The sequence below is a fragment of the Podarcis raffonei genome, chromosome 13, assembly GCF_027172205.1.
Source record: "Podarcis raffonei isolate rPodRaf1 chromosome 13, rPodRaf1.pri, whole genome shotgun sequence".
In the NCBI taxonomy this organism is placed as follows: Eukaryota; Metazoa; Chordata; class Lepidosauria; order Squamata; family Lacertidae; genus Podarcis; species Podarcis raffonei.
The window spans coordinates 21795490-21808065 of NC_070614.1; the positions used below are offsets into that span (position 1 = coordinate 21795490).

Sequence of the window (12576 nt, forward strand, 5' to 3'; positions counted from 1 at the left end):
AACTCGGTCTGATGCAGTTGTCGGCTATTGTTTTCGGGGTGCTTGCACCAATCAGAAGCTGCACTTTGGCTTTTGAACATTTTGGAAGTCAAACAGATTTCCAGAATGGATTAAGTTTGGCCCTTTTGTTTTTAATATTTATTTTGCATTTTTGTTTTTGAGGCTTTTTCGGTTAATTTATTCTTGTGACTGTGTGGAACCCAGTTCAGCTACTGACTGATTTATTGATTGTGTAACTGTGGAAATGGATAAAAGCCCCCCATCCAAACAATGACTATCATCAGTGTAGGAAAGAAAATTTTTAATTTTTATCATCAACAATACTGTCTTATTTATTTTATACTGCAGTACATTGATTATTGCTTTCATTTTATGGATCAATGGTATCGTTAGAAAGTAAAATTCATGTTAAATTGCTGTTTTTAGGGGTTGCTTTTAAAAGTCTGGAACTGATTAATTCGTTTTGCATTACTTTCTATGGGAAAGAACGCCTTGGTTTTGGAACGCTTTGGTTTTGGAACAGACTTCTGGAACGGATTAAGTTTGAGAACCAAGGTACCACTGTACTGTACTGCTGCCAGGAAATTATCAGCAATGGGGCTAAACCCTCGATTCAGTGCCGGTATTTGCAGGTGGGGTTTGGGAGTGGAAAAAGAGAGGCAATTCTCTAGCAAAACTACACATCTCTCCCCTATTCTCTCTTCTTTTCTATCTGCGATCCATTCAAGAAGGAGGAAATGCAAAGAATTCAACTTTATTCAAATTAGCCGGTCCTTCAGGATCTCTGATTGGCCACGCCTTCCAACTGTGACCAGCGAGGGAAGCGAAGGGGAGACAGAGAGGCAGCGGCAGTTCGTCCTCGAGGTTAATGTTTATGCAGCGTGGATGAACCGTAGGAAAAGTTCTCGGAGCGTATTCCGTTGGAACCGAAAGTACGCATGTGCGAGATTGGGGAATCGCTGCATTAAAGAGGACGCCTGGCCAGGAGGGGAGGGGGGAGGGGACGATGGAATCCCGCGCGCAGGCGCCCTTACACTAGGGAGGGCGCCTAGGCCGCAGCCGCCAAGCCGTCCCCATGACAACTACGTTTCCGCCCTGGTTTTTTTTCCATCCCACATCGCCATTTCCGATTTGTTGTCACCCCACAAGGATGTAGTTTAGGCCAATGGAAAAGCAGCACGCATTGGGGGGTGGGCTTTTTTTTGTGTGGCCAAATGGAATCCAGTTTCGGATCCAGTTCCAGCCAATTACGCACGATGAGGCGGAGCAAAGGAAGAGCGAGGTTTGTCTTAGGCGGGGTCGGCGCAGGTTGGTTGAGAGCAAAGGGGGGGGGAAAGGGAGGGCGAAGGGCGGTTGGGCGGGGGAATGAAGAGCAAAGGTAGCAATAGGGTTGGAGGCCACGCCCCCCGAAACCAAGCCCCGCCTTCTCCATGGCAAAAAAGCGAGAGGCGCTTGGCTTCTGCAATGGAGGCTGTAGTTTCTTTGCGCGTGTGGCTGTCCTGTGCTCTGTAGAAACCCTCCTCAGCTATGGCTGACTGAAAGACATTTTGCTGCCTTTGGCGGAGCAGCAAATGGCGCCTTTTCTCTCACCAGTTGAGGCGCATTAGCACGAAAGGCATATACAGTTAACTCTGGCTCCTGAGGGCAGAGAATCCCACAAGCACCTCTCCCGCCTTCCCCACTTCTTGGTAGCAAAATTACAACGGCAAAAATAAAACCAAGCAACAGTTTGCTGCCTTGTCACGACTCTCCAAGTCTTTTAGCCTGCCTGATCGTGAGCAGATTGCAATAGTTGTTAAAAGACGAAAATGCAGTGTTGGCTCCTAGGCTCTCCACCCACCCCTTTATATTTTGCTGAGTGCACACCGTCCGTTTAAAAGCACATATCCCCCGCCCCCAGCTCAAATAATCAAGGGAATTATAGTTTGTTTAGGGTGGTGGGAAATGTCGCTTTGGGGGTAGACTACAATTCCCAAGATTCTGTCGTATCTCTGTGACTGCTTTAAATCCGTGGTGTGTATGCAGCCTTTGTTCCCTGGACACAGGATTTACGTACTGTATAAGCTAAACAAGCTATAGCTGAGGGCCCCACTCTCTTGCCCCCCCCCCATTTCACTATTAATATACAGTGGTACCTCGGGTTACATATGCTTCAGGTTACATACACTTCAGGTTACAGACTCTGCTAACCCAGAAATAGTGCTTCGGGTTAAGAACTTTGCTTCAGGATGAGAACAGAAATCATGCTCCAGCAGCGTGGCGGCAGCAGGAGGCCCATTAGCTAAAGTGGTGCTTCATGTTAAGAACAGTTTCAGGTTAAGAACGGACCTCCGGAATGAATTAAGTACTTAACCTGAGGTACCACTGTACTTCTGATCGCCGGAGAATTGATGCTTTTGAATTATGGTGCTGGAGGTGTTGAATAATGGGTAGACATGGCAGACGACACATTTCTCCAAAGCAGCTCTTTATTTTGTAAGCTGGAACAGAAAACTGAACAGCAAACAGCTCAGCCGGCCTGCTTTTATAGGCAGCCAGCTATCAACATTGTAGCAACAACAACCCAGGGTTTCCCGCCTAAAATAACTCGTGGACCTGAGTGAAAACTATCTACAGTATCCCCCTGCTGGCCCAGGGTGAGAACTTCAGTACATAACAGGAGGAGACTCTTGAGAGTCCCATGGACTGCAAGAAGATCAAACCTCTTCATTCTTAAGGAAATCAGCCCTGAGTACTCACTGGAAGGACAGATCCTGAAGCTGAGGCTCCAGTACTTTGGCCACCTCATGAGAAGAGAAGACTCCCTGGAAAAGACCCTGATGCTGGGAAAGACTGAGGGCACAAGGAAGAAGGGGACGACAGAGGGGGAGATGGTTGGATAGTGTTCTCGAAGCTACCAGCATGAGTTTGGCCAAACTGCGGGAGGCAGTGAAAGACAGGAGTGCCTGGCGTGCTCTGGTCCATGGGGTCACAAAGAGTTGGACGCAACTAAACGACTAAACAACAACAACAATTGTATTTCAGTTATGTGCAAAAGGCTTTAGATACCTATTAGGTCCATAAATTCTACACAGAAAACAGCAACAATTTGTTGTTGACAAAGGACAGCTAACATATAAAGGGCCCCATTACCTTCAGTAGCTTAGGGCCTCATCAAACCTAAATCTGGCCCTGCCTCCCACCCTTACACTTAGCAAGTTGACAGCCTTTCCCAAAGCAATTGCTTTCCTCTTAATATATACTCACTATGTTTTTATTGCTCCCCTTCATATATTTCCTTCTTTTAACCAGAGTGAAGCCATGACAGTTTCCCAGTTATTGCCTCACCCGGCCCTTAGTTACTCAGATCTGATAGCGCCTGCTAATTTATGTCCCCTAACTCTTGTCTCCAGCCCCACTTTCACCAGAGGAAGTCATAACAGCAAGCCCTTACAGATCCCATTATATACGGTATTTCCCAAGCCTCCCAACGTTTAAAAAGCACTACAGACATCACAGCTAATATTGGTACAGTATTTCCCCTCCCATCTCAGTGTGACACAATATAACTTAGCAGAGGTGGATTTAGGGGAGCTCGACCAGTTTGGGCGCGAACTGGGCACCGCAACTATGATTTAGAATGGAAATGGTTTATTGAATATTTACAGATAAATTGTAAACAGATAAAACACTGGCAGGATTGTTGTAACAACCTGCAGTTTCATAAGAGTTTATATTTTAAAGAAGATGAATAAATGAGTAAACTAAGTTAATTTGGATATGCAGAAGATATTAAAAGTAAATTTAAGGAACCACAGAAAGAGGGGGAAGGAAGTCAAGCTTTGAAATGTCAAAACGATTGTAAATTGTTGTCAAATTAGTGAAATGTATAAACTTGAAAAGTATAAAGAAATAAATAAAATAGAATGGAGCACAAGAAGCAAGGGGGTTTCCCCAGCCACTCTGGGCAGCTTCCAACATATATAAAAACATTAAACATTTTTTAAAAAAAAACTCCTATACAGCGGAGGTTTTCAACTCTTTTGAGTCCATGGCTTCCTTGACCAACTACAGTGGTACCTCGGGTTAAGAACTTAATTCGTTCTGAAGGTCTGTTCCTAACCTGAAACTGTTCTTAACCTGAAGCACCTCTTTAGCTAATGGGGCCTCTTGCTGCCGCTGCGTCGCCGCTGCACGATTTCTGTTCTCATCCTGAAGCAAAGTTCTTAACCCGAGGTACTATTTCTGGGTTAGCGGAGTCCGTAACCTGAAGCGTATGTAACCCAAGGTACCACTACATTCTTTCTGTGGCACTCCGGCGGGGCTCAGGAGCCCAGTTATGTCACCCCTCGCCTGCAGAGCTGGCCACCTCTCACCCTTTTTGGAACACCTTCCCCTGTGGAGTGTTCCCTCAGCCTCCTCTCCTTCTCCCCTCTCCTTGGGAGTCCTCTGGGCAGCCACTGCTGCCACCCCTGGTCTCTGAGCTGCCCCCCAAAGAGAAGTGTCTCCTCAGATTGCCCCACAGGGACCTGGGACTTGTCTGTCCATTTCCAACAGCAAGGGCTGGTGGACAGGCTGGCTGGGCTCCGTCCCTCGCCCGCTTGCTTGTTTGCTTGCTTACTGGCAAACCAGCGCCTCTTGGCCAGCCACAGAGGCACCATTCGCCTGCAGAGCTTGTAACCAGGGCTGCTGCAACAAACAGTCACACAAGCCTTTGGGAGGCAGGGGCACGAGAGGACATCAGAGGAGGGAGCCAGGGAAGGAAAGAGGGTGCCATGGCACACTGGTTGAAAACCACTTCTATACAGGATTGCCTTCAGACAGCCTCAGAATTGAATAACTTCATACCCTCCCAAATAAAGACGTGCGGGGCATAAACAGTAAAATTATCATTATGGAATGGGACGTCCCTATTTTCATAGAAATGTTGGAGGGTATGCATCACATATGGTTCTGCGCTATAGAGCGAAGCTAAGAACATGGGAAACCGAACACAAACAATCTGCTTAATCAAAAAAAAATTGTGTGTGTGTGTGCGCGTGCGCGGAGCTCAGGAAATTATGGGCTGCATAGTACACTCAATTTGTATTTAATTTTTATATTGTCATGCAGTAATACTATTGGATTTGTATGATGTGTGTAGTTTTTTACCCATTTGCTTGCTTAGCTATTAGTGGTGAAGTAATACTGTGGGACGCGGGTGGCGCTGTGGGTAAAAGCCTCAGCGCCTAGGGCTTGCCGATCGAAAGGTCGGCGGTTCGAATCCCCGCGGCGGGGTGCGCTCCCGTCGTTCGGTCCCAGCGCCTGCCAACCTAGCAGTTCGAAAGCACCCCCGGGTGCAAGTAGATAAATAGGGACCGCTTACAAGCGGGAAGGTAAACGGCGTTTTCGTGTGCGGCTCTGGCTCGCCAGAGCAGCGATGTCACGCTGGCCACGTGACCCAGAAGTGCCTCCGGACAGCGCTGGCCCCCGGCCTCTTGAGTGAGATGGGTGCACAACCCTAGAGTCTGGCAAGACTGGCTCGTACGGGCAGGGGTACCTTTACCTTTAATACTGTGGGTAAAACCTCAGTAACTAGGACTTGCCAATCGTATGGTCGGTGGTTCGAATCCCTGCGGCGGGGTGAGCTCCCTTCGTTCGGTCCCAGCTCCTGCCCACCTAGCAGTTTGAAAGCACCCCTAAGTGCAAGTAGATAAATAGGTACTGCTTTATAGCGGGAAGGTAAACGGCGTTTCCATGTGCTGCGCTGGAAGTGTCTGCGGACAGCGCTGGCCCCCGGCCTCTTAAGTGAGATGGGCGCACAACCCTAGAGTCGGACACGACTGGCCCGTACGGGCAGGGGTACCTTTACCTTTACCTTAATACTTTGTTATCAATTTAACTGTTCAGCTCGTTTATTCTAATATAAAGCTGCAGGATTTGCACATCGCACACCAGGAAAACCTTTCTTCATCCGAGCAGTTAGAATGTTTTTTAAAAGCATGTTTTACTGAGTTTCCGAAAGTAATATTGGTAAGATACACTTTCAGTCTTTTTTTAAAAAACAAACTTTTATCATTTGAAAATTGTGAACACGTGATACACTGTTGGCAGTCTAGTATCAACAATGGTCAATAATGGAAAGACAAGTCCTGACAACCATTAATGAAACAAACACACATTTCCCTGGTGACAGTGTGACAGATTCTGCTGGCTTTCCTTCATAGTGTGTCCACTATTATTTTGTAATGACTCCTGATTTGTGCCAGAGTCTGTCACTACTCCAGTCCTGTATTCAGAGCTCTTTGTTATCTCACTGGCTGAGACTTGTACTTGTGTTTGGTTTTTTTATCTTGCTTAGAGACCTCAAGATGGCAACTGCAACAAGATATTCTTTGCCTTATGAACAGATCTGGGAAGACCCTAAAGTCCATGGAGAGGAATGGAGGCAGACGATCAGGTTCGTTTTAGCAAATGCGAGAGTTACGCATATGAGAGAGAGCCTCACAGTTGTAAACTGCATTATGTTTAGATTAACATCTATTTGCTCACTTGTCTAACATGCTATGTGGGTTTTTTTCTGATGGTTTTTCAACATATTGGGAGTCCAAAGTCATATACAGTACCACTTCAGGTGACTACCTTAAACACCAAAAATAGACTCCTTTGCCAGATGTTAGCATTTCCCCCCATGTCCCCTAACAGTGTTTAATCAGATATAATTACTGTTTATTTAAGTAGCAGTTACTACCAAATAACTTTGTTCAGGATTGCAGCCTAACGGTGCAGTCTTATACGTACATGTCAGAAGTCCTGTTGAAAGCAATGGTGCTTGCTTCTGTTTATTATTGTTTTTGCTCTGCAGTGCTATAGTTGCATGAAATAAAATGTCAATTGCATTTATTCAGAGTGTTTGTTTGGTATTCAAAGCTGTGTCAAGTTTGAGAGTAGTTGCGACAACTTTTAAGAACGAAAGAACTATGCCTTTTCAACTCTTTGCAACTTCACTACTATTTAATATACTTACTATAAGAAATTCCCTAGAGAAATTAACAATTAATAATTCTGGCATAGATTATTGCAACTCAGGCCAATGTCTATACTTTTTAACCTTTGTAATAGATGTTAGCACAATGTGCAGCATGATGATATTATTTAAAGGATCGGTTCCCTAATATATTTTTTTGTATATTTCAAAATCTCCTTGTTAAGGATGAAATACTACTGTACTACTAAACCATCACACAAAGATAGGAACAAACTGCTCAGTAAGAGTCAGTGAGCTTTTAACATGTTCTAATTGCAATTTAGAGCTTTGCAGACAGTGTTTGTGAGCACAAACCTCTGACCATGAATGAATAGGACTTGGGGCAAACCAATTTGCTGGTTTTTATTACCAAGCTTGTAGTAATTGTTTGGCTTACTGCAGGTGTTTATTAAGAATGCATTTATATTGTTGTGGGTTGCACTGAAATTTTTAATGAGGGGTGTTATAGAAATATTATAAATCAATGGTTTTGAACCAGTATGCTGTGGCATCCTGGCGTGCCTTAAATGGTGGTCCGGGGTGCCATGGGCAACACAAGCTTCTGTCCCTCTTTCCTTCCCTCCTCTGATGCCTTCTCATGTCTCTGATTCCCAAAGGCACCAGCCCTGGCTACAAGCTCTGCAGGTGAATGGTGCCTCTGGGGCTGGCCAGGGGGTGCTGGTTGCCAGGAGCTGAGGCGGCCTCGGAATAAGCAAGCAAGCAAGCAAGCGGGTGAGGGAGCCCAACCAGCCCATCCACCAGCCCTTGCTCTTAGGAATGGAGACACAAGTCCCAGGCCCCTGTGGAACAGTGTGAGGAGGCACCTCTCTTTGGGGCGGTGGGGGGGGGGCAGCTCAGAGACCAGGGGTGGCAGCAGCGGCTGTCCAGAGGACTCCCAAGGAGAGGGGAGAGGAGGCTGAGGGAACCCTCCACAGGGGAAGGTGTTAAAAAAGGGTGAGAGGCTGCCAACTTTGCAAGCGAGGGGTGACATAACTGGGCTCCAGAGCCCCACAGGGTTGCCGCAGAAAGGATGTTGTTGGTCAAGGGAGCCATGGACTCAAAAAGGTTGAAAGCCTCTGTTCTAAATGAATGAATGAATCAGAACCAGGATGTGCAGTCCTTTGGGGGACTTGGGCAGAAATCTAGCTTCCTCACTCCAGGCACTTCCAGGCTGTCACTGTTGTCGGGTTGGGTTCAGTCCCGCCTCAGCAGATTCACCCTGTTGCAACAGATCAATAAAGATCAAGCTTACTAGCTGCTTTGCTTCTCAATATTCTCTGGTTGGCCTCTGTTATTTTCTCCTACCAATAGGGAACCTATGTAAGGAACTCTATATGGGCTCTTGGATACCCCATAAGGGAAAAGGGCATATTTTTTATTTACAACATTGTGCAACAAACCTGCTTTTCCCCAAAGATCGGACTTTTGTGATAAGGAAAATGGCAGGAAGGTGCACTGGAAAGTGTAGGAAAATCCTTGCTTTTATGCAGCACCATCTGACCTCCCCACAAATAAATGAGAAGGAATGCTTATTAAATGGCCAGCAGCCTAATCTCCATGCAGGATGAATCCTAAATAAGCAGGTTGTCCAGAAGTGACCTCCCTGTCCTATGCTTCTTTGGAAGAAACTGGAAGGAGGCAGAGCTCCAACCTTGCTTTGTCCTGTGCAGGACTTGTCTTTTTCTGTGTGGGGCAGGAGAAGGAGGCGTGAGTTTTGTTCCCTTCTCCTGAAGGGCAGGGCGGGGGTGGGGGGGAGAGAGAAGCTAAAATATTTAGTGTTATGTACTGAAGTTCTCATCCTGGGCCAGCAGGGGGATACTGTAGATAGTTTTCACTCAGGTCCACATATGCAAATAAGGGATTGAAAGTGACGTTCGGTGATTGGATAGTTACGGGTAATGGTTACTGTGTCGTTCTAGTGGAGCTCTACATAAGCAGGCTGGCTAAACCCTTCAGGTTAGTTCTGTTCTGGCTGTGAATAAACAAGAGCTGTTTGAAGAATCGCTGTGTCGTCTGATATGTTCACCCACAACTTAACATTTACACTTCACTTTGATTTGTTTCAGGGCTTTCTGCTTCTGCTTATTAAAATTAATATGCCCTTAATATGATCTGTGAAATCCTTCACACCATCACATGTTAGCACAACCTCTGCTTTAGGCAAAACAGTTGGGTTTTATTTGCCAGACCAAGCCTTACAACACAGAGGATCTCATTTACACAAGATTTCTGAAACGCCTTGTTTTACAAATTCAGTAATTTGCCTCCAAATCAGCGGTATGTTCTTCCCTTTCTTTAAACCTCTGATCATCCAAATATTTTAGGAATGTTTTTGAAGTGTGGGGATTTAAAAATTTTTTTAAGAGTTGGTTGGTTTCTGACCTAAAGTAGAACTCCATTTTTTTCTCCACAAGGTCTCTCTGTTGAAGGAATAGCTGTGTGAATAGCTACATGTCAGTGTGTCACTCTTGTTTATCCAGGCATTTCGAGGGTCCTGCTACAAAGTTCATGTGGATGAACAAGCTAGACTAACTTTTCTATCATACAGGGTCTAGTTTCCTAGGAGAAAAGCATGTTTGATGGGGTACGATTAATATCAACCCCACCCATGAAATGCACAGATCCCAGATAAAACATTTACTGTATCTTAACTTCCCTTTGAACTGCTTGCTTGCAGGAGAACTTGAACTGTTAGATTCAAGTTTCATCCTGTAGATTCGATAGGGTTCTCTCATTCAACTTATCAGATGTCAGTACTGAGGTGGCATTCAAGTGAAGTGCATGTTCTTTTGGCCTATAACATTGCACACTAGACTCTTAAGGAGGACTGAACCCATAGAGATGAGCAGGGGTAAGCTATTTAAAAAGCACTGGCTGTCATAAGGAGGATACTTATAGCTCTAATGCCTGTGTTAGGGTGAATTCACTTTATGGTGAACATGACAGTAAAAGGACTGAGAGTCATAGTACATTTCTTTGTCCATTCACATGGATATAGTTATTAATGGAAAGAGAGATGTTGCATGACTTGCCTTCTGATGGAGGCGATCTTATCAAAATACAGAGAAATTCATATAGGTCCAGGCAATTAAGGAGAGATAAACAAAGACGTATTAATATGTCTTTTTATTTGCTTAACAAGGAACTCCTTGGACCTGCAGACAAAGTGGATAGGAATGTGGATCCAATTTACTTCTTTGCCTTTTTTCTTTTTACTAACAGGATGAGGGTATCGGATTCAGCACGAAGGTATGGTTCATTTCACACAGAGAGGCAAGAGCTGGAAGAGCTGGGTGAGAAGGATGTGTCCGACTTAGAGTTCCTTTCAAGTGGCCTGGAAAGAGAGGAAAGTGCATTGGACGCCACGGATCAGGAAACAGCGGTGTGTGAAGAAGAGAGCAGAAAAATTTTGTGCTCCGGGTCCAACACCGCTGTGAAGAAGAGAAAGAAGAAAAGGAGGTTAGAAATAAGTATTGAAAGCACTTGGGGCATCTGGATGGGGACAAGGAAATGTAATTCTGAAAGTCATAAAAATATACGAGGCACTAACCAAGGAGGCATTGCAAACTTTTGTGGTAATAATGAGAAAGGGGAGGGGTGCAATACAAATGCAGTGGGAGAAAACCAGGTGAACAGTAATGTGCTAAGAGGAAATTAGTGAATGAAAGAGCATATATTAATATACCTCCCACCAGGGGTGAATCTTCTATGAAACTATTGAAATTTAAATTTCAGGGCTCCTAAACCTGGAGAGGCCCCAGAACTTACTTTAGTCCACATTGCTTAAAAGAATTGGGTCTAGTAGACCCAAATGAGTCGCATACTCAAATTGATTAATTTTGTGTGTGTATATATTTCAGAGTTTGAAAGTCAATAGCACAGGTGTTGTAAAGGTTGCTGTAAACAGCCCCATTGAAGAAGATAACAGTGGTTACCCAGACCTTGTTGCTGGTTGCAAAGGGGGCCCCATAACAGTTCAAGCCCCCCAAATGTAGGTTCGCCACTGCCTCCTAATCAATCATGCCAGTCCATTCCAAATGCTCAGCATGCATATTGATATATCCTTAACTTAGTTTTTCATTTACGTGTTTATCCTCTGAGGTAGACTAGGCTGAATAACAGGGACTTGTCTGGGGCCTTCCTGTGAGTGATGAGCTGAACGCAGGTGTATCATTCAAATTCAACAGGCTTTCCTCACTTTTTTTATACAAAACAAAAAACATTCTGCTCTCTATAGCAATCTGTTTGAGGTTTGGCTGTTGGCAATCTAGCTGCATGCCCGATTGGCCTTAGAGCAAGGCAGCTTCTCTGCCAAACGAACCGTACTGTTTGTGGTTCATCTGATACTTCAACCCAAGGCCCTGGGAGTCATGTACTCACTTACTCTGAGACTGCAGAGATCGGCGAGCAAGCACATTTGAAGTAAATCTTGATCACTGCATCGTTTTTAGTCTCCAGCTATGGTGCTATACCCTGGTGCAATCATGTAGGGCCAAGGGGGAAAGCTCTGCACCCCATCTGAGAGCAGGAAGCTTGTACACTTTACTAAACTTCCACCAGCATCTGTCATTGTCTGAAAAGATTTAGCTCATTTCTGGTTTTAATTCTAAAACAGCCCTGTAGTTAAGCGTTTTCCTGATAGCCGTAAGATATAAGGAATTGCATTTAGATGAGAAAGGGGGCTTGTGGGGGAATGATGGAGCACTCCATTGTTCCTCTGTGCCCAGTATTGAAATGTAGTAGGTTGCTACAGGAGAAATGGAGCTCAGCAGACTAATAATAATAATAATAATAATAATAATAATAATAATAATAAAGCTTTGCAGCTTATTTGCAAGACTTTTTAAAAAATTGTCAATATCATATTGTTATGGATATACTGACAGGCTTCTGAAGGAAAGGGTCACAGCTCTGTGCAGCCATTCCTGGGCTCATATGCAGGAAAAGGTGAAGATTTCTGTATAGCAGCAATTGTCCTGACCTGGCATTATATTTCTTGCTGACATGACATTTGGTGACTTACTCAGACTGCTTAGAAGCCAATTATTTTGTATATTTTTTATTTATTAAACTCATTAGACTCGCAGCAACACACCCACAACCCCAGTGGCAGACCTCGGGGTCTCAAATTTCAGCTGCACCCTGTGCAATGCCAAACTTCAATGCCCCCCCTCACCGCCTCTCACCTTCCAGTTCACATCATCGTTATGGCGCCCCCTATGGCGTTCCGTGAGTTCATAGGCAATGTGGTACTTGAACCATCTACACCTGGAGACAAAGGCTTAAATCTTAAAAGAGGTCCCAGAAGGTACTCAGGTGCTTTGCAATAAGACCATGAATTGGTTTTGCCTGTCTGCCTCTGTCTTTCTTCTTCTTCTTCTGTTTTCCAGATGACCAGTGATAAATCTGACCAACTGCAAGTACGAGAGTGGTGAGTGCCCTTCTTTGTCCCCAGTTGTGAAATAATAGAATGGCTTTATTTCTCAGTCACCGTTCTAAATAGTGAGAAAAGCACCATTTGCACTAGGTCACTGCATCATTTTTAGTCTCCAGCTATGGTGCTATACTTAAATTGGAATTTTGTTAAGACC

General features: G+C 44.8%; 1 protein-coding gene across 3 annotated transcripts in view; it reads left to right on the forward strand.

Moving 5' to 3' along the window:
• Nucleotides 1–813: 813 nt before the first annotated feature.
• The window catches only part of TTLL6 (tubulin tyrosine ligase like 6), a 37008-nt gene continuing 25245 nt past the window's right edge, over nucleotides 814–12576 (forward strand). For 2 of the 3 annotated variants that reach the window (XM_053360504.1, XM_053360503.1), the window contains exons 1-4: nucleotides 814–932; nucleotides 6320–6418; nucleotides 10208–10444; nucleotides 12376–12416. The gene's annotated coding sequence lies outside the window, so the exon portion shown is untranslated. The remainder of the gene's footprint in view (nucleotides 933–6319; nucleotides 6419–10207; nucleotides 10445–12375; nucleotides 12417–12576) is intronic. The other variant, XM_053360505.1, reaches the window with a different exon arrangement.